At 48.0% G+C, this 24,944-nt stretch overlaps 1 long non-coding RNA gene across 1 annotated transcript; it reads right to left on the bottom strand.

The window, feature by feature from the left end:
- Positions 1-11,615: 11,615 nt before the first annotated feature.
- LOC144668163 (uncharacterized) lies at positions 11,616-23,725 on the bottom strand. The gene is made up of 4 exons (XR_013573431.1): positions 23,576-23,725; positions 15,835-15,924; positions 12,296-12,698; positions 11,616-11,690 (listed from the first exon to the last, which is right to left on the bottom strand). It is a non-coding gene; the product is annotated as an uncharacterized LOC144668163 (long non-coding RNA).
- Positions 23,726-24,944: the final 1,219 nt, after the last annotated feature.

The following is a 24,944-nucleotide window of genomic DNA, read 5'->3' on the forward strand; positions in this document are numbered from 1 at the left end:
TTGTGCAACTGAAAATAAACGAGGCTTTTAAATGGAGATCGGTCTGACCATTGTGCATTGCACAGTAACGTTAGAGCGGAATAGGGGATTTTGGAATCTTGAGACAAATGAAGCCTTGGTTCAGTTTTTTTATCAGAAAATAAGGCATAAAAATGTCATTGTGACAAAAGTCTGTGTTCATAACTGCTGCCTTCATTTAATGGGTGTCTTAATAGTGTTGCCAATTCTGGCTGGACATATTCTGGGAGATGTCACCACAGGACCTGCTACCATCAAGTGCCCCACCCTTATGGTCTTATCAAAGGTTATGGGGAGAAGGCGGGAGAATGGGGTTGAGAAACTTATCAGCCATGATTGAATGGCAGAGCAGACTCGATGGGCCGAATGGCTTAATTTCTGCTCCTATGTCTTATGGTCTTACCCCCAGGCTCCTGCCATTGGTCACCCAACAGGTGCATCATCACTTGGCGCTGCCTCCCCAAGGCTTTCCAATGGCCTGAATTTTTCAGATGGCAGGGTCTTGCTTCCCACCATTCAAAGAGTCAGCAGGGAACGCACCCCTCCGACTCAGAGTGCCCCACAGCCCCTTCACACTCGAATGAGGGTTAAGTGGCTGCAGGCAGGGCTTCTGCCCCTCACTCGGGAGGAAGTCCCGCCTTAGGGAGCTGCCAGCCAATCAGATTGGCCGGCAGCTCCCCAGTCCCTGCAGTGACAGCACTGAAGTGGACAGAGAGGAAGTTCAGGAGGACGTCAAAGCCTAAGACTGGGGAGTTGAGGCCCGGGTAAGTTCAAGGGGCCCGAGGGCAACGGGGGCGTAAGAAAGGCTTTGGGGGGGCAGGAAGGGGGCAATTGGGGTCTCGGGGGAGAGGCCGGCGGGGGGGAGGGTGATCTGGAGGCCACCTTAAGGAGGAGGGGGGTCCTGACCTCAGAGGGGGGCTTGTGATGGAGGCGTCCCACTCCCCACACCTTCCCACCCAAGTTGTAACCTTGTAGATTTTCGGCCTTCCCCCAAGCCAGCTCAATCCTCGCACCATCCTAAAAATTGAGGCTGGGCGGGAAATGACCCTTAAGTGACCAAGGGCCTCAACCGGGGCAAGGGTGGGCTTCCCGTCCGAGGCCTTGCCCACCCCAGCATAAAATCACTGTGTGGTCAGGATGGGTGGAAACCTGGAGGAAATCCAGCCCCTTCAACTTCACACTCCACCCCGCCGACCCCCCCCAACCCACCCCACCCCGCCTAAAAACCCGCCGATGGGGAGGGCGTGTAAAATTCTGGCCAATGTTTCCTGTGGTTTTGACTTTTGATAATCTGGTCACCCTGCTGCCACCATTGAAAAAGTTGGCCCCCACCGGCCTCTCCCCTGAGACCCAATTGCCCCCTTCCTGCTCCCCCCCGCCCCGGCCTGTTTTATACTTGGCGTAGTGACAGACAAGGAAAGGCCACGGATGCAGGAACGTTTAGTGTAGGGAGCCCGTGGCTTTTCCCGCTGAGTTGTTGCACTTCTAAGCGAGTTTCTACCCCTTGCAAAGCCCAAGGGAGCTCTAGTATTAATCCCAGATCCTAGAGAACTGGGTTCAGCCTAATTTTCAAACCTGGCAGTACAACCTTAATGGGTTTGCTTTGGCTCTTGATACTCGAGGCTCACTCTTGAATAATGGCCACCTGCCTGGGGTGTGGCAGAGCCACTGGCATTGTTCCAAACATTACCATTTAACTGGCATTGAGAAATGTGAATACCAATGCAGAGACAACACAGCAGTGCTGTACACGGACAGCATGGGAGGCCAGAGCTTAATGGAAAGGTTTTTTTTATTCATTCATTGGATGTGGGTGTCACAGGCTAGGCCAGCATTGTACTGCCCATCCTTAATTGCCCTTGTTCAGAGTATCAACCACATTGCTGTGGGTCTGGAGTCACGTGTAGACCAGACCAGGTAAGGACAGCAGATTTCACTTCTCAAAAGGGCATGAGTGAACCAGATGGGTTTTTAACAACAATTAACAATGGTTTCATGGCTATCATTCCAGCTTTTTTTTTTATATTGAATTTAAATTCCACCATCTGCTATGGCAGGATTTGAACCCAGGTTCCCAGAGCACTGCCCTTCTAGCGACAATACCGCTACACCATTGCCTCCCAGGAGGGGGGCGGGAGAATGGAGAGACGGTAGCATAGTAGTAATGTCACTGGGCTAGTAATCCAAAGATCCACATTAACGGTCTAGAAACATGAGTTCAAATCCTGGCAGCTGGAGGAATTTAAATTCAATTAATTGATAAGTCTGGTGTAAAACTAACAATGATCGTGAAACTATCGGGTTGCCATGAAAACCCACCTCTTCAGGGAAGGAAATCTGCCATCCCTACCTGGTCAGGCCTACATGTGGCTTCAGACCCACAGCAATGTGGATGACTCTTAACTGCCCTCTGGAATGGCCTAGCAAGCCATTCAATTGTAGGTGGCTCCTGACTGCCTGTTGAAGGGCAATTAGAGATGGACATTAAATGCTGGCCTTGGCAGCAGCGCTCACATCCCAAGAATAAAAATGTACCTGAACAGCCCAGTGTTTCTGGAGACTTTGGTCTGGTCTGGCTTGTGGTTTAACCAGCTCCTGAGCCGACACGTACAGCATCCGAGTGAAATCAAACTTTCTTTTTCCCTGCGTCGTTTTTGCCCTGGGTGGTTAGGTAAGGTGTGTAATGGAAGTCCTGCCTGGTTTGCTGATGCACACCTCCTTGTTGCCGCTGGAGAGCAATAACTCTCCCACCCTGAGCACACCTGCTTCAAATCCCAGCCATGACTCCCATTAAGATTTCCATTAGGAGGAAAGGTTATAAATTTGAAATTGCGACGGCGGATGAAATAGGAAAGACAATAATGCATTCTGCTTTCAGTGATATCAACGTTTTAAATCAATTCCCCTTTCCTCTTCAGGCTGATCTTTCCCCTGTTCTCCACATCAAAAATCAAACAGAAGGCCAGCGTTTACCTGGTTGAAGGATATACTTGCTGTGTCATACAGCGAAAATACTTCCTCTCTCGTCCTTGGCAGCCAATGGTGCGGAACAGATAACCTGACACAGAGTCTTAATTAGACAACAGAGGGTTTCCCACTAGCTGCGAGCAGACCATCTGCTGTTATGTCAGTACCCGCCCACAGAGTTATGATTCATTTGCTTAGTTGCTGCCAGTACAACTACACACTGCTGCATAGGACCATATGCTTCCAAACGATTTATTTATTTTTTCTTAAATCCTGCATTATTTGTTGAAACCCTTTCAGGAGGCTAGGAAAGCTCGTCTTTAGGGATGTATTTCAAATTGCTGCTTTCAATTTGCTCATTAAGCCGCATGGTAGAAATGGAATATTTCTCCAGATTGTTCGACATAATTACTCAGCAATATGCCCCACGCTCCCAAATATTGCATAAATATTGAAAGAAAATGAAATGAAAGATATGCATGGCACCTCAGACATATCTCCCGGTGATTCACTGGCAATAAATTAATCAATGTTACTTCAGCAAAACACCACAAGTAATCTGCACACAGCAAGGCCCCACTGATAATGAGATGGATGATCCAACAATCTGTTTTTGCTAATATTGGTTGAAAGGCCAGGGTTAACCACAACCCAGGGAAAACACCCTGTACTGATAGTTTACATTTATTTGAACAGCCAGAACTTGGATTCCATCCTCCACCCTCTGTAAACATGAGGTGGTGCAAAACTCTACTGCACGTATCCTAACAAGTCCTGTTTGCCCATCGCCCCTGTGCTCGATGGCCAACATGAGCTCCCGGCCTGGCAATGCCTTAATTTAAGGACTCTCATCCGTGTTTTCAAATCCCTCCGTGGTTTCACCCCCTCCCCATCTCTGTGATCTCCTCCAGCCCTACAATCCTCCGAGGTCTCTGCACTTCCCCCAGTTCCCCCAGTTCTAGCATCTTTCGCATCCCCGATTTGAATTGCTCCAACATTAGGCCCAGGCCCTAAGCTCTGGGATTCCCTCCCTAAACCCCTCCACCTCTACCCTGATTTAAGATGCTGTTTAAAACCTACCTCTTTGAGGAATCTTCTGCTTCTCTTTCCTAATATCTGCTTATGCGATTCAGGGCAAATTTTGTTCAACAAGGTTCCTGCAAAGTGCTATGGGGGGTTTAGAAAGCTAACTGATTGGGATTATTCTCATTCAAAGGACTGCACCTATAGTCATGCAGGACGCTATAAGGGCTGTACTGAAATGTCAGTCTGTGTTCTGCACTTGACCCTGGGAGTGGGGTTTGAACCCACGTCTTTCCTGACCCGGAGGTAAGGATGTTGCTGGCTCCAGAAGGCGATGTTATTCCAAACGCTGTGGTCTCTGTAGGATCCAAAGATAAAGAATTAGACCCTGAATTTCTACTGATGTTGCCCCAGTCTCCAGCCAAGGTTACAGTTGGAGACCACCACCCCCCACTGCACCCCCCACCGCCCCCCACCCCCACCACCCCCCCACATCACCCTCCAACCCCCCAACCCCCACCTCCCCACCCACACCGCATCCCCCCACCCCCACTACACCCCCACCGCACCCTCCCCCCACCCCCACCACACCCTCCCCCCCACCTCCACCACACCCTCCCCCCTCAACCGCACCCTCCCCCCCACCACACCCTCCCCCCACTCCCACCGCACCCTCCCCCCCACCCCCATCGCACCCTCCCCCCCCACCCCCACCGCACCCTCCCCCACCACACTCCCACCCCCCCCACCGCCCATAGAACATTCTGGAGCTTGTTCACTGCACACACCTCACAACAAAACCAGTGACATGGCCGGTCTTGCTGTTTGCAGGCCCCACCCACTCCCCAGTTCTAACTCAATAAACAGACACCAATCCAGTAACTGTAACTGTAAGATAACATGTGAAGCTTTCAGGCTGGTGCACGCTATACGCCCCCACACTGTCAAATAGGAGTCATAGAATTTTACAGCACAGGAGGCCATTCAGCCCATCATGCCTGTCAGTTCTTTGAAAGAGCTGTCTAATTAGTCCCACTTTTCTGCGCTCTTCCCAAAACCCTAGCAATTTTTCCTTTTCAAGTATCCTGCAGATGCTCTGCGGATGGGGAGTCACCAGCAAGGCCAGCGTTTACTGCTCAGCCCCAATTGCCTTTGAGGAGGTGGTGGTGGGGCCCCTTCACCTGAATCGCCTTATCCCTTGTGAAGATGCTCTCACAGTGCTGTTTAGATAGGGAGTTACAGGATTCAGTGAGGGGGGGTGATGGTGTAGTGGTATTGTTGCTGGGCTAGTAATCCAGAGACCCAGGGTAATGCTCTGGGGACCAGGGTTCAAATCCTGCTGCAGCAGATGGTGGAATATGTAATTCAATTAAAACCTGGAAATAAAAGTCTAATGATGACCATGGAACTACTGTCAATTGTTGTAAGGACCCATCTGGTTCACTAATCCCCCTTTAGGAAATCTGCCATCCTTACCCAGTCTGCCCTACACTCCAGTGGCTGTGGACTAGACAATGTGACCAAGCCACTCAGTTGTAACAAACTGCTACAAAGTCCGGTACATCGGTGATTACTTCGGTGCTGCTTCATGCTCTCATCTGGACCTGGAAAAATTTATTAATTTTGCTTCCAATCTCCACCCCTCCATCATTTCCACATGGTCCATCTCTGACACTTCTCTTCCCTTTCTTGACCTCTCTGTCTCAATTTCTGGTGATAGACTGTCCACCAATATCCATTACAAGCCTACCGACTCCCACAGCTACCTCGACTACAGCTCCTCACACCCCGCTTCCTGTAAGGACTCCATCCTATTCTCTCAGTTCCTTCGCCTCCGTCGCATCTGTTTTGATGATGCCACTTTCAAAAACAGTTCCTCTGACATGTCCTCCTTCTTCCTTAACCGAGGTTTTCCACCCACGGTAGTTGACAGGGCCCTCAACCGTATCCGGCCCATCTCCCGCGCATCCACCCTCACACCTTCCTCTCCCTCCCAGAAACATGATAGGGTCCCCCTTGTCCTCACTTATCACCCCACCAGCCTCCGCATTCAAAGGATCATCCTCCGCCATTTCCACCAACTCCAGCATGATGCCATCACCAAACACATCTTCCCTTCACCCACCCTGGCGGCATTCTGGAGGGATCGTTCCCTCCGGGACACCCTGGTCCACTCCTCCATCACCCCCTACACCTCAACCCCCTCCCACGGCACCTTCCCATGCAACTGCAGAAGGTGCAACACCTGCCCCTTTACTTCCCCTCTCCTCACTGTCCAAGGGCCCAAACACTCCTTTCAAGTGAAGCAGCATTTCACTTGCACTTCCCTCAGTTTGGCCTACTGCATTCGCTGCTCCCAATGCAGTTTCCTCTACATTGGAGAGACCAAACGCAGACTGGGTGACTGCTTTGCAGAACACTTTCGGTCTGTCCGCAAGCATTACCCAGACCTCCCTGTCGCTTGCCATTTCAACACTCCACCCTGCTCTCATGCCCACATGTCCGTCCTTGACCTGCTGCAATGTTCCAGTGAAGCTCAACGCAGACAGGAGGAACAGCACCTCATCTTCCGACTAGGCACTTTACAGTTTTCTGGACTTAATATTGAGTTCAACAATTTTAGATCATGAACTCTCTCCTCCATCCCCACCCCCTTTCCGATCCCCCCCTTTTTCCAATAATTTATATAGATTTTTCTTTTCTCACCTATTTCCATTATTTTTAAATGTATTTCCATCCATTGTTTTATCTCTACCTTTTAGCCTATTTCAATCCCTTCCCCCCACCCCACCCCCACTAGGGCTATCTGTACCTTGCTCGTCCTGCTTTCTACCCTTAATGTCACCTGTTAGCACATTTCTTAGCTAATGTCACCACCGTCAACACCTCTTTGCCCTTTTGTCTATGACGTCTTTGGCAATCTCTTCTTTGCCTCTACCCAACATTGGCCCTCTATCCAGCTCTACTTGTCCCACCACCCCTTAAACCAGCTTATAGTTCACCTATTTTTCCTTAGTTCTGTTGAAGAGTCATACGGACTCGAAATGTTAACTGTGTTCCTCCCTGCAGATGCTGTCAGACCTGCTGAGTTTTTCCAGGTATTTTTATTTTTGTTTTTGATCTGTAACCTCATGCCCTGGCATGTCCCCCACTCCACCATTACCATCAAGTCAGGGGCTCAACCCTGGTACAATGAAGAGTGCAGGAGGGCATTCCAGGAGCAGTACCAGGCATAGGCTAAAAATGAGGTGTCAACCTGGTGAAGCTATAGAACAGGGCTACATGCGTGCCAAACAGCCTGACATAGTCATCCTCACAGAACCTTACAGATAATGTCCCAGACACCACCATGGGTATGTCCTGTTCTACTGGCAGGACAGAACCAGCAGAGGTGGCAGCACAGTGGCATACAGTTGGGAAGGAGTTGCCCTGGGAGTCCTCAACATCGACTCCAGGCCCTATGAAGTCTCATGGCATCAGGTCAAACATGGGCAAGGAAACCTCCTACTGATTAGCATGTACCGCCCTCCCTCAGCTGATGGATCAGTGCTCCTCCATGTTGAACATCACTTGGAGGAAGCACTGAGGGTGGCAAGGGTGCTCTGGTGGGGGACTTCAATGTCCATCACCAAGAGTGGTTCTGTAGCACCACTACTGGCTGAGTCCTAAAGGACATAGCTGCTAGACTGGGTTTGTGGCAAGTGGTGAGGGAACCAACAAGAGGGAAAAAGATACTTGACCTCATCCTCACCAACCTACCTGCTGCAGATGCATCTGTCCATGGCAGTATTGGTAGGAATGGCCACTGCACAGTCATTGTGGAGACGAAGTCCCACCTTCACATTGAGGATACCCTCTATTGTGTTGTGTGGCACTACCACCGTGCCAAATGGGATAGATTTCGAGCAGATCTAGCAACTCAAGACTGGGCATCCATGAGGCGCTGTGGGCCATTAGCAGCAGCAGAATTGTACTCGAACACAATCTGTAACCTCACGGCCTGGCATATCCCCCACTCTACCATTACCATCAAACCAGGGGATTAACCATGGTTCAATGAAGAGTGCAGGAGGGCATGCCAGGAGCAACACGAGGCATACCTAAAAATGAGGTGTCAGCCTGGTGAAGCTATAACATAGGACTACCTGTGTGCCAAACAACATAAGCAGCAAGTGATAGACAGGGCCAAGCGATCCCACAACCAAAGGATCAGATCTAAGCTTTGCAGTCCCGCCACATCCAGTCATGAATGGTGGTGGACAATTAAACAGCTCAATGGAGGTGGCTCCAACCTCAATGATGGGGGAGCTCAGCACATCAGTGCAAAAGATAAGACTGAAGCTTTTGCAACAATCTTCAGCCAGAAGCACCGAGTGGATGATCCACCTCAGCCTCTTCCGGAGGACCCCAGCATCACAGATGCCAGTCTTCAGCCAATTTGATTCTCAATAGTACCGAAGACTTGTGCTCCAGAAATTGCCGCACCCCTAGCCAAGCTGTTCCAGTACAGCTACAACACTGGCATCTACCCAGCTATGTGAAAAATTACCCAGGTATGTCCTGTACACAAAAAGCAGGACAAATCCAACCTGGCCAATTACCGCCCCATCAATCTACTCTCGATCATCAGTAAAGTAATGGAAGGGGTCATCAACAGTGCTATGAAGTGGCACTTGCTTAGCAATAACCTGCTCACTATTGCCTAGTTTGGGTTCTGCCAGGTCTCTGGCCCTGAGTGACCAGGGCCACTCAGCTCCTGGCCTCATTACATCCCTGGTTCAAACATGGACAAAAGAGCTGAACTCCTGAGGCGAGGTGAGAGTGACTGTCCTTAACATCAAGGCACCATTTGACCGAGTGTGGCATCAAGGAGCCCTAGCAAACTGGAGTCAATGAGAATCAGGAGGAAAGCTCAACGCCGGTTGGAGTCATACCTAGCACAAAGGAAGACGGTTGTCGTTGTTGGGGGTCAGTCATCTCAGCTCCAGGACATCACTGCAGGAGTTCCTCAGGGTAGTGTCCTCAGCCCAACCATCTTCAGCTGCTTCATCAATGATCTTCCTTCCATCATAAGGTCAGAAGTGGGGATGTTCGCCGATAATTGCACAATCTCAGAATCACAGAATCTCACAGTGCAGAAGAGGCCCTTCGGCCCATCGAGTCTGCACCAACACGTGAGAAACACCTGACCTACCTACCTAATCCCATTTACCAGCACTTGGCCCATAGCCTTGAATGTTGTGACGTGCCAAGTGCTCATCCAGGTACTTTTTAAAGGATGTGAGACAACCCGCCTCCACCACCCTCCCAGGCAGTGCATCTTGTAGAATGTTCACCATTCGCAACTCCTCAGATACTGAAGCAGCCCATGTCCAAATGCAGCAAGACCTGGACAATATCCAGGCTTGGGCTGACAAGTGGCAAGTAACATTTGCACCACACAAGTGTCAGGCAATGACCATCTCCAACAAGAGAGAATCCAATCATTTCCCCTTGACATTCAATGGCATTACCATCGCTGAATCCCCCCAATATCAACATCCTGGGGGTTACCATTGACCAGAAACTGAACTGGACTAGCCATCTAAATACTGTGGCTACAAGAGCAGGTCAGAGTCTAGGAATTGTGTGATGAGTAACTCGCAAGGACTCACCAAAGCCTGTCCACCATCTACAAGACACAACTCAGGAGTGTGATGGAATACTCTCCACTTGCCTGGATGAGTGCAGCTCCCACAATACTCAAGAAGCTTGACACCATCCAGGACAAAGCAGCCCACTTGATTGGCACCCCATCCACAAACATTCACTCCCTCCACCACCGACGCACAGTAGCAGCAGTGTGTACCATCTACAAGATGAACTTGCACTTCACAAAGGCTCCTTCAACAGCACCTTCCAAACCCACGACCACTACCATCTAGAAGGACAAGGGCAGCAGATAGATGGGAAAACCACCACCTGGAAGTTCCCCTCCAAGTCACTCACCATCCTGACTTGGAAATATATCGCCGTTTTTTTTTATCCACTTCTTTGTATTTTTATTCACTTTATTTTAATTCATTGTTTCATTCCCTTTTTTTACCCCCCCCCTTTTTATCCCATTTTCGATTCTTTTTTTTCCCACCACCACCCCCTCCCCCCCCCACTCCACTCCTATAAGGGCCATCTGACACTTTTTCATGTTGTTCTTTCCAGAGTGCTTACCCCTGTCCTGCTATTATCACATTCTGCTTTCTTACCTTTAAGCCACCATCAGCACCTTTTTTTGGCCGTACCACTACCATTAACACCCACTTTGTCCTTTTGTTCAGGACATCTTTGTCAATCTCTCCTTTGGCCCCACCTATCGCTGGCCTTCTATCCAGCTTCACCTGCTCTACGCACCTTAAACAGTATAAATTTCATCACATTTCTACTTCTCTGTAGTTCTGAAGAAGCATCATACAGACTCAAAACGTCAACCCTGTTTTTCTCTCTACAGACGCTGTCAGACCTGCTGAGTTTTTCCAGCATTTTCTGTTTTTCTTTCAGATTTCCAGCATCTGCAGTATTTTGCTATTATGATTTATATCCAAGCCAGTTTTATGTGCAACTTGTAGAAAACTTGGAGGTGTTGGTGTTCCCTTGCAGCTGTAACCCCTGTCCTTCTAGGTCGCGTAGACCATGGGTTTGGGAGGTGTTGCCAAAAAAACCTTGATGAGTTGCTCATGGTGCCATGAGATTATTAACAGAAACTTAGACTGGCAGAAAGGCTGGCAGTTCAACATCATGGTCACATTAGCACATCTAACAATGTATCATTGCCCCAGAACTACATTGGAGTATGACCACCGATTAGACACAAACATTTGACCCTGAGCTAAACTGGTGAGTGTTAAAAGATTAGGTGGTGACCAGCACATGATGAAGTGAGCCCTATCGTAGAGTGCAGCGCAGATACGAAGACCATTGCACAGTTGCCCCCTTCAGCATTCAAAATGATTAAATCCCAGTGGAGATGGAAGGAGGTGTTGAAGGTTTTCAGTCAGTTCAAGGGCAGGAGGTCAGCAGTCACTGGCCTGGCAATTAGGAGGAACTGACCAATGCAACAGAAAAAGGATTCTGTGGCTCAAAACACAGCTACAAGGTAAAATAGCCAGCCATAAATCAAACAAATGACAATTGATTTCCCACATATCCCTCTCAAAAAGAGGGAAAACAGGGCCATCACTCGGTAAGGAAAGACCGGCCACTGACTGATAGCCAGCATTTGATAAACTCAGTAAATCTGCTTTGTATTTTTTGACTGAATTAAAGTATTTAGGGTCTGCAACAGATGCAGAAAGAACAGGTCAAAAATGTTATATTCGATGAACAGAAAGAATTTAATCTGAGAATTTTTATTCAATTAAATGAGGAAAGGACTCCCCCTAATGGCACAGGTGGCAAAAACAGCATGGGTCAGGATCATCGTAAGATCAGAAAGACTCCAGGCTCCATCTATGGTCCACACAAAGACAGGTGCTGAAAACAGCTAAGGTTCCAACTCCTGGTAAACCTGTTCAATTGGATGTCATGAAGGAGCAGGATTGGACTCAGCTATGGTGTGTCCCACTGCTGAATAACCTTCTAACATGGTCCAGCTTCACACATGCAGAATTGTCCCTGATGAGAGACTGGGTTACAGGGAGATTGGAGTGCTGCAAGGAAGAGTGGGAGAAAATTAAGAGAGTGAGTATTCACCAAGCAAGATCAATCCCAACATGTCAATCACTAAAACAAATATCTCAAATCCTTTCTGTAATGCAATAGAAACCTGGATAACCAATCACAATGTGGCTACAGGTTCAGAGCAGTCACAGTAAAGCATCTTCCCCACATTTGTATACAAGTCAAAATGGAATATGTAACTCACCAGAAAGTCCGGGTGAAGCTGCCGTACACATCCTGCACAGCTCCCACCCCACTACCACGCACCCCCCTCCCCCCTCCCACCCACCCCCTCCTCTCCACCCACCCACACCCCACAGAACCCCCCACCCCCTTCCCCTCTTCCCCCCCACCCCCACCCACCCTCTCCCCCCCACCCCCCTCCCCCCTCTCTCCCCAACACCCTCCCCACTTCCCCCCACCCCCACTTCCCCCCCTCCCACCCCACTACCACGCACCCCCCTCCCCCTCCCACCCCCTCCCCCCACCCCCTTCCCCCCCTCCTCCCCAACCCCCGTGCCCATCCCTTATTGATCTTTGGTTACCCGATGATCAATTTAATCATTAGTTCCGACAGTCTAGAAAATTCCACAACCTTTAGCATCTTCTCCTGACAATTATCTCCGGCCTTCTATCCGTGCACAATGCCTCATAGCTGTGGCACTCATCATATAGCTCAGGGGGGCCTGAGGTACTGTGCAATGGGCTGACGCTTCCAGTATTTCACCAGTCAATGAGCTTCCAACTTCTGATTGTTGAACTCAAAACATCCCCCAGAATGATTCATTTTGTCCTCCTACCCATCCTTTTCTGCTGGCACTGACTCTCATCGGGTTGGAGTCCCATGTGCACAGGCAATCCGTCAGTTGCTATGTTCACTGTTCACTGGATAGTGAGTGGAGGACAGACTATAAGACCATGGTGTAAATCACAGCTGAGCGCCATCCTTTCTTCACCTTATAACAGCTAATTGGTTAACCCTCAGTTCAAAAAAGACTCTGAAACCATCAAAAAAATCCAACATTAAATAATTCGGAATTACTGATGCAGAATGAAGACTTACCATAATTAAAAAGCAGAACCGAGCAAAATTAAATACGAACAGGTCATAAAACGTCTGAAATTGATTTTGTAGATGGAATTCTTACTCTGATTTAAAGTGTATCAAATAATTATTCTTTCGTTTACATATAATTAATGAATCATATATAAAGTTTTACCACAGTCCAGTTGAATACAGATTTAAGAGTTCAAGAGAGCACCAGGATTTTAAAATATTAACCACTAAAATAGATGTAGTTGTGAATATGTGAAAACTGCTCTAGTTCAGTGTTATGTGTGTTTCCTAACTGAATAATGGAGCAAGTAGGGTTGTTCTTAATAAAACCAGGGGCAGGGTCTCGATGCTGCCACCTCCTGTAGGGCGGTAGATATTACAACTTGTGCAACACCAGGTATTGGTGTCGGTGCTGTGCTGCACTCTCAGGGAATCTGAGTTGCAGTGACGATCTGCACTTTTAAATGCATGTTGTGGTCTGGAGCTATGGATAATGATGGTAGAGGCTCCAACGTTCTTTCCATCACATGGCCGACCGGGAATCCCTCCCGCTCCCCTCGCCTGCCATTGGCGTGTGTTGGTGGATACTCAATGTGTTCAGCTGCGTTATGAGCGCACATTCCTTGGCCGTCAAGTCCTGGAGCGGGGGAGGGGGGGACTCAAACCCAGAGCTTCTGGCTCAGAGGCAAAGGCACTTCCCACTGCACCACAAAACCTCCTACACGTGGATTTTACACACTTGCACATTTATGGGGCTGTCTTTATCCTGGCCCATTGGTGACAGGCTGGGAGGTGGGAGAGCTGGTGAAGTGGCAGAGGAAAGCATCAGGAGGGGAGCCTGGTGTCTTCCGACTGCTGTGCCATATTGGCAGCGGCAGGAAACTTGGTGGCCCGGCCGCCCACTAAACAACCAATAGAGCCACTTAAGTAACCATTAAGGACCACTTCCCGCCTGCATGGCCATGTTGCCTCCGTCAGAAGGGTCTGCCAGGTGGTTCCTCCTTGGGGATGGGCACTTTATGGCCCATGGAGGGGCAGTCCAGCAACAATGGCTTTCCTCAGGGCAATGGCACTACCAGTGCTCCACAACACCACAACCCAATTGGCTTCCCCCAACCACAATGACCTGTTTTTGAGAGGACCCCGCCATTGAGGTGCCATCTCACCAGTGCTTCAGCAATGGCCACCACTAGCCTTCTGATTGGGCTGGCAGCTCTAGGGGGAGGGCCCCTATCCATAATTGGATGGCAACCTCTTAATTGGCCATCACCGGCAAAATGCCACCCCAGGGACCCACTGCCAGCTGAAGTGGATGTGGCTCCTGCTTTTGGCCGCAGCAGTGGGACTTGACCAAAATTCAGCCCATGGACTGGGAGAAAAGCTGGCAGCATCTGACTGGCATCTTGCTATTTCAATGAGCCTGGCTAAGATTGTGCCCAAATCATTCATAACTAAGAGCAGATTCAGAGTTATTGACAGGGATGCTGCAATTGGTTTTGATATTCCCATGTTGGGTCCAGAGTTGAAAGTGTCTGTCGCTGAGGTGCTAATTTTCTTTCATTGTGTGACAATCTAGATAGTCAGTGTAGGTCAGCTATTTGACTGTGGAGAACCTCACAGCTGAACCTGAGCCATTTGGATGAGCTCCAGCCTAAATCTTTTCACTGAAATTTGAATCCATATTTGGAAACACCAAATTTCAAACTCAAAAATATTAGCCACAAGGTTTGGACGTTTGGGCTCTGGTGGGTTAACTCGAAGGGTTCATTTTTGTTGTTCAAATGCTATCTTATGCTGGTGTTACCTAGTTCAGAGGGTGGTGGGTTCCTGAAATTCACTGCCTAAGTTGGTGATTGAGGCTGAAATGCTCAACTCAATTAAAAGATACCTGGATCTGCATCTGAAACGCTGTAAGGCTACAGACCAGGTGCTGAAAAGTGGGATTAAAATAAGCAGCTAGTTTCCTTTTTCTCTTTTTGGCCAGCGCAGACACAATGGGCTGAATGGCCTCTTTCTGCACCGTAACTGTGCTTTGGTTCATTATAAATCATCCCTATATTAACAAACAATGGAAAAAATGCTTAATGCACCAGCCACGTGATGCACAGTATTACTGAGGTTAATCAGGAGTTGGCATCAACCTTGAGTGTTAAAAAGCGTTTAGTTTCTACGAGGAAAACTGAGGGAGATGAGAAGCTCCGCAGTTTGGAGGCCCAGGTGGGTAGGAGACAGTGCAATGAATCCTGATTTCATCACAAGGGAGGGAGGATATCTGGGCTGAGTCTTCACATTTGCACTGCCCATAAAGAGCCTCATCTGCATTCAGTTCTGCCAACTTTGAGTGTGTAGCTTCTGAGTCACAAAATCTAGGCTGACACTCCCAGTGCAACACTGAAAGAAGTGCTACATTGCCGTGCTATGGATAAGACTTTAAACTGAGGCCCTTTCAGGCTGGCATTAAAAAAGATGAAAAGCGGCACAATTTCAAATAAGACCATGGGAGTTCTCCCCAGTGCCCTTGGCGCCAATATTTATACCTCATCAACATTATAAGAACAGATTATCCAGCCATTATCACATTGCTGTTTGTGGCGGGGCCTTGCTGTGCACAACTTGGCTGCTCTCATGTTTCCTACATTACAACAACAGTGGCTACACTTGAAAAGCACTTCATTGGCTGTAAAGGGCTGTGAGGCATCCTGAGGCCACGAGAGTCGCTGTATCAATGCAGATCTTTCTTTTATTTTTCCATTAATGGGTGTACTGTGTGAGCAGCATGAGTATGATTTCCTGACATGTGTTGCCAATGGGCAAGGTCCCTGCTAGCAACGCAAGCCCAGAAAATTGGCTCAATTACATTTACTAAGAAAAACATGAGTATTTTTAAAAATCCTGGCAGTTACTTATCCAAACCTGTTCTTTGTCTGTGTGAGAGGGTTCATGTTTTCAATCTCTCCTCCTGATATTAATAATAAACCCCTCTCCCTGCCAAATCCTCCTTCTCTTAAAGTGTTGCTCCATCACTGATAAACTTAAGGGCCTCTATATTCCATAAACGAATGCAGAACATCACTTACCCATACAAGGAGCACAGAGACATTGTTCTAGATAACAGAGAGAGACCATCTTGAATTCATTTTTCACTGTTACGTGAAACATAAAGCAAACTGTAGAACATAAATAATTCGGACTATTTGAGAATGTGCACGGTGCAAATTAAAGAGCATGAATTTAAATCTAATTAGTGTCTAAGTGACAGGAATATTGAAACAATAAAATTTGTATGACATCAAGTGAGGGCTGATAGCAACTTTCCTTGTGTTTTTTTTTAGGGTGGTGACCCTCATCGTGTCCCTCAGCCCAAAGGGCCATTTGGCGCTTGGCACAGCTTCATCCATGACTTGGGCAAACCCATAGACTTGTGTGTCTCCATTCATGGCCTTCCCCAGCTCTGGGATGTTGGCTGAACTGGGAGTCAATGCTGTTCCCTTTCCGTTTACTACCGCCCAGCAAAAGAAGGAAGGGATTGTCATTAGGAGGCTGTTAAAATAGAGCATTTGGTTTTCTAAGGAGTATTGTTTACTCTTTTGGGAGCTGTCTGGTTGCCATGTAGACCACAGTATAGTGCAATTGAAATCAGGAGCTGAGTGTATGGGGAACTGGAGCATCAGTCCTGCATTGCCTGGAGACTAGTTGGCTGAAAGTGACTGGGATTTACTTCTATCATGTACCTATCCTCCACTCACTGCATCTTGAAACAATCGCCCTGCTTTTATCGGGAGGTGTTGCTGCAGTTTCACCCATGAGTTCTGTTTGCTACAGACTCTAGATTCCGTAAGTAGACTCATTTCGCTTTGCTACTTGTCATGTAAATAAACATTGTTTGCCGGAAAATACATTGCGTGAAATTTTATGGCCCCTCTTGCCGGCGGGATTTTCCAGCCTCTGCTGAAGTCAATGGAGTTTGGAACAGCTCGCCACATTATCCAGCCCCACCCCTAGCATGACAGGGCTGTAAAGTTCCACCCATTGTTTCTATTATAAGTCCCAGCCGAGCTCCAACTCATTGATTGTTACAGTGGTGTCCACAGACACTCTGAAATAAATGAGCATGTTGAGGCTTCATCACATGGGAATGACCAATCAAAGGTCATGGTCTTAAAGGGGACTTGAGAGTTTGGTTTCCAGGACAAGAAATTTGTGCAGACTCCAAAATAGAGTATCTTTGTCACATCAGATATGTGACAACTAGCCAACGTGTGTGTAACTGTGGTCAAAAATACCTTAATCCATGTGTATTGAAAGGGGTAAGCCTCTTTGGTGAAATATTTCCAAAGAGGGTTACACTGCAGATCAGTTCAGCCACTGAATGCTAATTATTTTGAGTGCAATTCAGGATGTACAACACAAATAGAAATTGACAATTTTTAAAAACTTTTTATATATCTTTATAAACTGCTCATAGATCCATTTATGGGGTTCTCAGTTCTGGTTAGATGCATTCCTGGAGGTTTCATCTTGTGATTTCCCTTCCCTCCCAATAAAACAGCATTGCTACTTTCAATATTTTTATAACTAATGTATGAAAGGGTTTGAAGAAAATGAAAAGAAAACAACAATGTTATTGTAGCAGGACCTCCAGCAGCAGGTGGCGATGGTGGGGGACAGCACTGAGCAGGGGAGCTGAGGAGTGTGTTTGACTGGCTGACAGGCAGAGCCAGATGCCATGTGGTGAGGGAAAAAGCGGCCAGGACTTGTGAGCGGCAGTGTGGCAGGAGCCTAGGGTGCAGCTTGCCGCCCCTGAGGGTGGCTAAGGAGCCAGGAAGGGAATTAGAAAGTTTGACTGGCGGCACCCCTGAGTCTGAGAAGCCTCGTGGAGAGGGGGGAGGGGGGGGGTGGGGTGGAGCAGGACTGCAGCCAAGAGCTGGGCAACAGGACAAGCCTGAACCCGTCTGGTGAGTGCTGCACTGAGGAGCCGAGGCGTCGACTAGGACGGAGATCTGGAGCATCAACGGTGAATATACTCTGGAAATAGTTGTTCCTTGGAGTTACACTTTACCTTGACACTTTATACCATTTTGATGCCAGTGGAATAAAAGGACCTTTTTTTAACCTTTGTGCAGTCCATGTGCTTAAACTGCACGTTAAATTATTTTAATACCCCTGTGGTTTTTCTCCTGAGTGTTGCTCACAGTAGTGTACAGGGCATTAATCTTAAATTCGTGGAGATTCCCATGCACTGCTGGAGGATTGGAAACTCTATCTGTTTATGATGCAACTTAAAGGTGACAATGGATCACTCATTGCTTTATGAAGCAATAGATTACATCACTGACGTGACCTCAAAATAGGTTGCTGCTACTGAAAGAAGATTAACGGGCAGGTGTTTAGAATAAGTAATAGATTCGAGAGGCTAGATACAGAGAAATTATTTCCTGGTGGGGGAATCCAGAACACTGAAGCACAATCTTAAAATTAGAGTTTGACCGTTCAGGAGTGAAATCAGGAACTACTTTTTGCTACCAAGGGTAGTGGAGACCTAAAACTGTCTTGTTGCATAAGGGTGTTCGGCATAGCAAGGGTTAATGTGGGACTGGAGAATAGTGCTGCCCACATTCTGATGTAGAGAGTCACATGATGGTAAAATGTGTGTAGGGAGAATCTGGGAGAAGTCAGCATGAAGATAGCACCTAGACAGGGCTATGTATATGGTTGTGTGTTAACAATAAACAGTTCATGTTCAACCACACAAGCCTCTAGGCCTCTTAGTGAGACATCAAACCACCTTACAACATAGGAGCAGTTAAGGAACAAACCCTGAGAAGCTGGCAAAGGACCCCAGAATCTGATAAACTAAAGGAACAGCATCTTGACCTGACTGGAATGCACCTGAACTGAAGACACAGCTGTTCGTGGCCTTAAAAGAAGCTCCATTGCAGATGTGGAGGCTGGAAGGACAGAAGAACTGTGCAGCTAAATGACACCACCAGAGCACATGCAGGTCCATTGTGAATCCCCATCGATTGCAGAGACAAAGGACCGAGCCAGATCACAACAGTGAACAAAGAAAACAAAATTCAATGCAAAGGCTGAACAAGTCTTTATCAGTAGGGTCGACATCATTACCGTGTGGCAGCGAGCTCCATTAAAAAAAAGGAGCTTTAAAGCCTCAGCCAGAGCTGGGATTCATTTTTCAATAGGCCTAAAATACACCGAAAATGTTCTAAAGGGCCCAAACCTTTGGTATAAAGATTTGGTGCAAATAATCCATTCCTTTGAAATTGGACCTAGAATCACAGCATGAGCCCGCCAAAAACCGACAAGTACAGGAAGAGGAAAAGAAAACAGTTACTGCAGCACCATCTTTAAAACAGACACATCATCTAAAGCTGTGCTCCTCTGTGCTGAAAGACAGTCATCGATAATAAATCAACCCTACCAGATCAATTTGGGCTGGTATAAAGTGGGTGCTGAATTGGGGGTTTTGGCGAAAAAGATTTTCGAGATATATGATGGCTTTAGGATTAGATAAGAAGACAGAGGCTAAACAAGTGAATACACTACTGTACTCAGTAAGTCCAATAGCCGATGATATAATTGCGAGGCAAGAAATAATTGAATGTTCAGATAATTTTGAAGATGCCCTGAAGTCCTTCAATACCTATTTTAATTTAAGAAATAGTAACATTTTAAAGTGAGAAAAGTTCAACAAGCAAGTCCAGCAGCCTGGAGAACCCGTTGACTCTTTCATAAATGAGTTATACAGATTGGCTGAAGGCCAATGACCTTAAATCAGATCTCATAAGAAACTAAATAGTAGTTGGAGTGGCTGATGATTCCCTTTCAGATGTACTACAGGAAAAAGAAGATCTGACCCTAAAAAAAGCCATCCAAATAGTCAGGCAGTCTGGAATCTGCCAACAACACCAGTCCATTTTACATGGTGAGGTTGGCATTGAGAGCCACCCCAACTGTCCAGCTCATAAAGCAACAAAAGGGCAGGGAGACTCCAGGCCAAAGGAGGCAATACCCAAACAGACCACAAGATAGTGGGAGACCATATCAGCACAGTGGAGCCAAAAGACCACACAGGCAAGAGCAATGTCCAGCAATCTCTGCACAGTGCTTCCATTGCAATTGGCTGGGACACTTTGGAAAACTGTATAAGTTTAGGACTTGAGACATGTGGAGGACCCCAAAACAATCCACGAGATTGAGGTATCACACCAAGAAGCTTCTTGTGTGAGATCAAGGATCCTGGAATCCCCCTTTGGAATGCTGACATCTCTGTAAACAGCCAACTCATCAATTTCAAATAAGACACTGGAGCCAGTGTTACAGTCTTCTCAGATAAGGAACAATGACTGGTTAAGCAACACCCAATACCACCCACAACACAGCTGTGCAGAGCAGGCAGCAGTAAGCTCCTAGTTAAAGGTACGTTGAAAGCCACACTGTCACTGCAGAGGGAGCAGCTGACCCACAGGAGGACAGCCAAAGCAAACCGGGGCCCTCAAGGCCTCGGCTCTCCAGAGGACAAATGCCAAAGTCATCAGAGGCAACAGGGCCAACTATTGCACAGGCTGTCTCCACCCCTGCTGCGGATGTCAGGGCAGCACCTAGAAGAAGTGGTAGGCTGAGAAAAGTTAAGAAATTCTGATCACAAGTGGTTTCACAGGTGAACATATTTTGTCACTTTTTAATCTGAAAATATATTCACTTTCACTGAATAATGTATAATGTTGCCTTTCAGGTTCATTTACATGCTTTGTGAGTGCTCTCCCTGCATCCCACCCCCTCCCCCCACCCCCGAACTAGCAGTTCAGATGCACGTAGCCAGACCACAAGTGATTCTGGAGGGAGAGGTGTATGTGGCAGGGCCTTATGGAGACTCATGCAAGCACTCTCCCATGCACGGGGAAACTCATGCACTCTCCCATGCACGGGGAGACTCATGCACTCTCCCATGCACGGGGAGACTCATGCACTCCCCCATGCACGGGGAGACTCATGCACTCTCCCATGCACGGGGAGACTCATGCACTCTCCCATGCACGGGGAGACTCATGCACTCCCCCATGCACGGGGAGACTCATGCACTCTCCCATGCATGGGGAGCCTTCCTCCATCAGACTCATCTTACTGTCCTAAGCATTTTCAATGCTGCCTGCTGGGGTTCACTTTCAGTTGTCCATCTGAGCTGACCTGCATCTCCTCTCCTGCCCTCTCATACTGGCCATTCCCTCCTACCATGCCCACCCTCAGTTCACTCCCCAGGAGGCAGTCATTGACTCCACAGACCCTTCCCTTGCATGTTCGCCTGGACATCCCCCCACTTACTCCCTCCTCCCCCCTTCCCCCAGACACCTTCCCCCCTCCAAACTCCCTGCCTTATACCTTCCTCCCACCTTACACATAGCTCCTCACTTGTCATATTCTCCCCTGTTACATCCTCCTCCCCCCATGCTCCCTCCTCCCCCTCCCAACCTCACACCCCCCCAACACCTTCACTTCCCCCACCCCAGCCTCACTCACCCCTGGCACCTTTGCCCCCTTCCCTCCCAAACTCACCCTCCCTTGACACCTTTGTTCCCCCCTCCACTCCCAACTTCACTCCCACTCCTCCCACCACCTCCCCGGTACGCCTTCCTCCCAGTCAAACCTAGACCTTCCTCTAAAACCATCACCCCAGTACACCTTCCTCTCCAACTCACTGCTAGACCTTCCCCCCACCCCCACCCCCCTCCCTGAGTTGATCATCCATAGCAGCCCATGGTCAAGACCGGGATGTTCCGAATCAGACCCCAGATATCACTGGAGACCTCCCAAGCTAAGCTGCTTCCTGGTGGAGCCAAGTGCATGAGGATCCACCCAGTGGGCGATGCACGTGTTCCTCCAGGGTCTGGTAGCTGTCCGGCTCCAGCATCATCTTTCCCTCCGATGTTCGCGACCTGAGCAAGACCCTGAAGGTAAATCCTGCACATCAGGTTTGCCCGGACATGTTCTAGGCCGGCGGGAACTCTGGCCTGGAGGAGACGATTCCAGTTGGGCCCTTATTTTGCATCCCATTACCAGGATGCAAACCGGGTTCACGCCGACCTCCAGCGGGATTTGTGTTCCACCATGGCGGACACCACGGATAATCCCGCTGCGCTTTCACGCCATCGTGAAACCAGTTTCACCTCCCTCACACCGAATTGTCTTCCCCCATCTGCCATGGCGCCCGACGCCAATGGGACCAGAGGATGCTGCCCTGGGAGAGGCCTCCCCCAGCCCCCCAATCCTCTGAGATCTCTGTGCTCCTCCAAATCTGGCCCCTTACCCTTCCCCAATTTTAATTGCTGCATCATTGGGAGCCGTGACCTTAGCTACCACGGCCCTAAACTCTGGGATTGCCTACCTAAATCTCTGCACCTCTCTTTCAACCCTTAAAATGTTTCTTAAAACCTACCTCCTTGACCAAGTTTGTGGCCAAATGCCCTAATATCACCATATGTGTAAGCCACAATATTTTGTTTTATAACGTTCCCGTGAAGCCCCTTTGGGACTTCTTCCTACATTAAAGGCAGTATATAAATACAAGTTGTTGTTGTAGCGGAGGCGCACAGCTGGTAAATATACACAAAGTGGAAAACACTGATGTTTTTACGAGCACAGAAAGCTCACACACCGAGGAAACATCGCAGTGTTGACCATGGCATGAAATACATTGAAAAGCTGCACGGTTAGACTTTATTGCTGAAAGATGACACTGGGAATTTATGAAGTAACAGAATTGCAACTATCAACCTCTCCTCAGGGAATAATTCCTGACTTGTGGAGCTGAACATGAGTTACAATCAATATCAAGAGCAGAGAAATTGATCAACATCTCAGGCATGCAATGACATGCGCCTTTCTCAACCTAAGGACATCCCAAAGTGATTCACAGCCTTCAACTGCTTTTTAACTATAGCCGCTGACGTTTCATTTCAACCAATTTGCACAACGCACGATCCCACAAACAGCAACAAGACAAGTGATGAGTTGATTTTTTATTTTGTGGAGGTTTGACTGAGGGATAATTGTCATCCAACATAGCTGGGGAACTCCCCTGCTCTTCCTCGAATAGTGTCACTCTGTCCACCTAAAGAGGCAAGGAAGGCTTCAGATTAACATTTCACCTGAAAGAGGAACTGCAGCACTCCCACAGTACTGCACTGGACAAGTGTCAGCCTGGACAATGTGCTCAAGTGAACCCACGACCTTCTGACATGATGGCAAGAGTGCTGCCGCTGGGCCTTGTTGACACTTGATGGTACCAAGAAGGGTTTAATAAGTCTCATTCTTACGAACCTGAGGGAAGACAGTGGGATGAACGTTGAATTCAACACAGAAGGATTGCACTACAAAAGAACTCCGTTGGCTGTAAACGCTTTGGGAGGTTGCGAACGGCGCTTTATAAATGCAAGTACTTTCTTCCTGGCCGAAGGGCAGGAGTGTGGTGGTGTATTTGGAAAGACAAGATAGGAAAGTTCAGAGGAGCAAAATAGAAGCAATGGAGTAAGACCTTTGATCCCATGCTTCCAGTGAGCAGCCACAGTCCAATGCAGCATGTTCAGAGATAAGCCTACAATGCTGTAGCACCAATTCTCAAACCTGCGCTTGTTTTCAGCACAGCGCCTTGCTGGGAGCACAGGAACCCCTAATAACATTTGGAACACACGATGACTTCTGCTTGTTGCCCTGGCTTTGTGTGCAGACTAGGATGAAGTCATGTCTGCTCCTGCATTCTGAACTCTAAAACAATAATTCAAAAATTAAATAACACACTCTTACCTGCTGCCCCTGTCGCTGAGGCACAATATGAAATTTACACCCTGGTCATAATTCGAGCAGTTTCTGTGCGACATAACGCTTAATGTTTCATTTTAATAACGAAGAATGAATTCAAGAAGGTCTCTATTTTCCATGACAATGCCTCTGTGCTCCTTGCATGGCTAAGTGGTGTTCTGTGTTCATTTATGGAATGAAATGGCTCTTAACTTTATCGGTAACACAACAGTACTTGAAAGGACGGAGTTTTGGCAGGGAGAGGGGCTATTATTAATATCAGGAGACAGTTTGGAACATGAATACTGACACATAGACAAACAACTCGTACGATTTAAAAAACATCTCTTTCTTTTTTGGTAAGTGCAATTATATATATTTTAAAGAAAGAATTGAGGCAGAATTTTCCTGTGGGGTTTTGACCCTCGCCATCAGGCTCACATGGGGGGTTGGAAGCCTGCACTGTGTGGGAAACAGCCACTCATTTTCCCCAGAGCAGATAGTTAATTGTCAGAAGGTGGGCTTGCTGTCCAGTTAAGGACGGCAGATGGGTTCTTGAAGCTGGAGGGCTAGTAGGAGGTCCTCCAGTTTAGAAGCAGCAGTGGGATGCCATAGCAGGTAAGTGAAGGAGTTGGTGCTTCAGAAGGGAAGTGTCCCCTCTCTAATTTTTTTTCAAATTCAAACTGAGAAAAGGCCTTTGTACTCGGTGGAGCTGCCGTTGAACAGAGCTGCCGGGGTCTGATTGGCCGACAGCTCTTGGCGAGCGGGACTCCTGCCCTGGGGTCCTCGATCCTGGGGGGAGGCCCGCCACTGGCCTGTCAAGTTCCAGGATGGAACAAGATGCAGCAGGCCTTCCCGAAAAGAGGTGACGTGGGCTCCAGTCGGCTCTCCAGCTGGTGCCAAGACCCCCATTGCCTCCACAAGGTTCTGCCCAATGTTTCAGGTCTAGGACCTTCCATCAAAACTGGAAAAATTCAAAGATGTAACAGTTTTTAAGCAGGTACAGAGGCGGGGGGGGTGAAAGACCCAAAGGGTAGGAGTGCTAGGTTGGAAGGCTGAAATGATTAAATGACAAAAGGGATGATGGTCCAAGGCCAAAGGAGGCAATAACTGGACACATAAAGAAATGAGTGTTGGATCCAGAGGAGGTGTAAATGGCAATAACAGATCATTAAAGCACCAGCTGCGGAAATGAGAGCAGTGGTTATGATGAGAAATTGGGGGCAGAGAATTAAAATTGTAAGAGACCAACCTGTTCGATTTTAATTTTCTGCCCCAGTCCCACTCTGGTGTCCTCTGCAATGTTCTAATGAAGCTTAACAGAAGCTTGAGGAATGGCACCTCATCTTTCAATTAAGCACTTTCTGCCTTTGCA

Source organism: Cetorhinus maximus, chromosome 26 (assembly GCF_964194155.1).
Source record: "Cetorhinus maximus chromosome 26, sCetMax3.hap1.1, whole genome shotgun sequence".
NCBI lineage: Eukaryota > Metazoa > Chordata > Chondrichthyes > Lamniformes > Cetorhinidae > Cetorhinus > Cetorhinus maximus.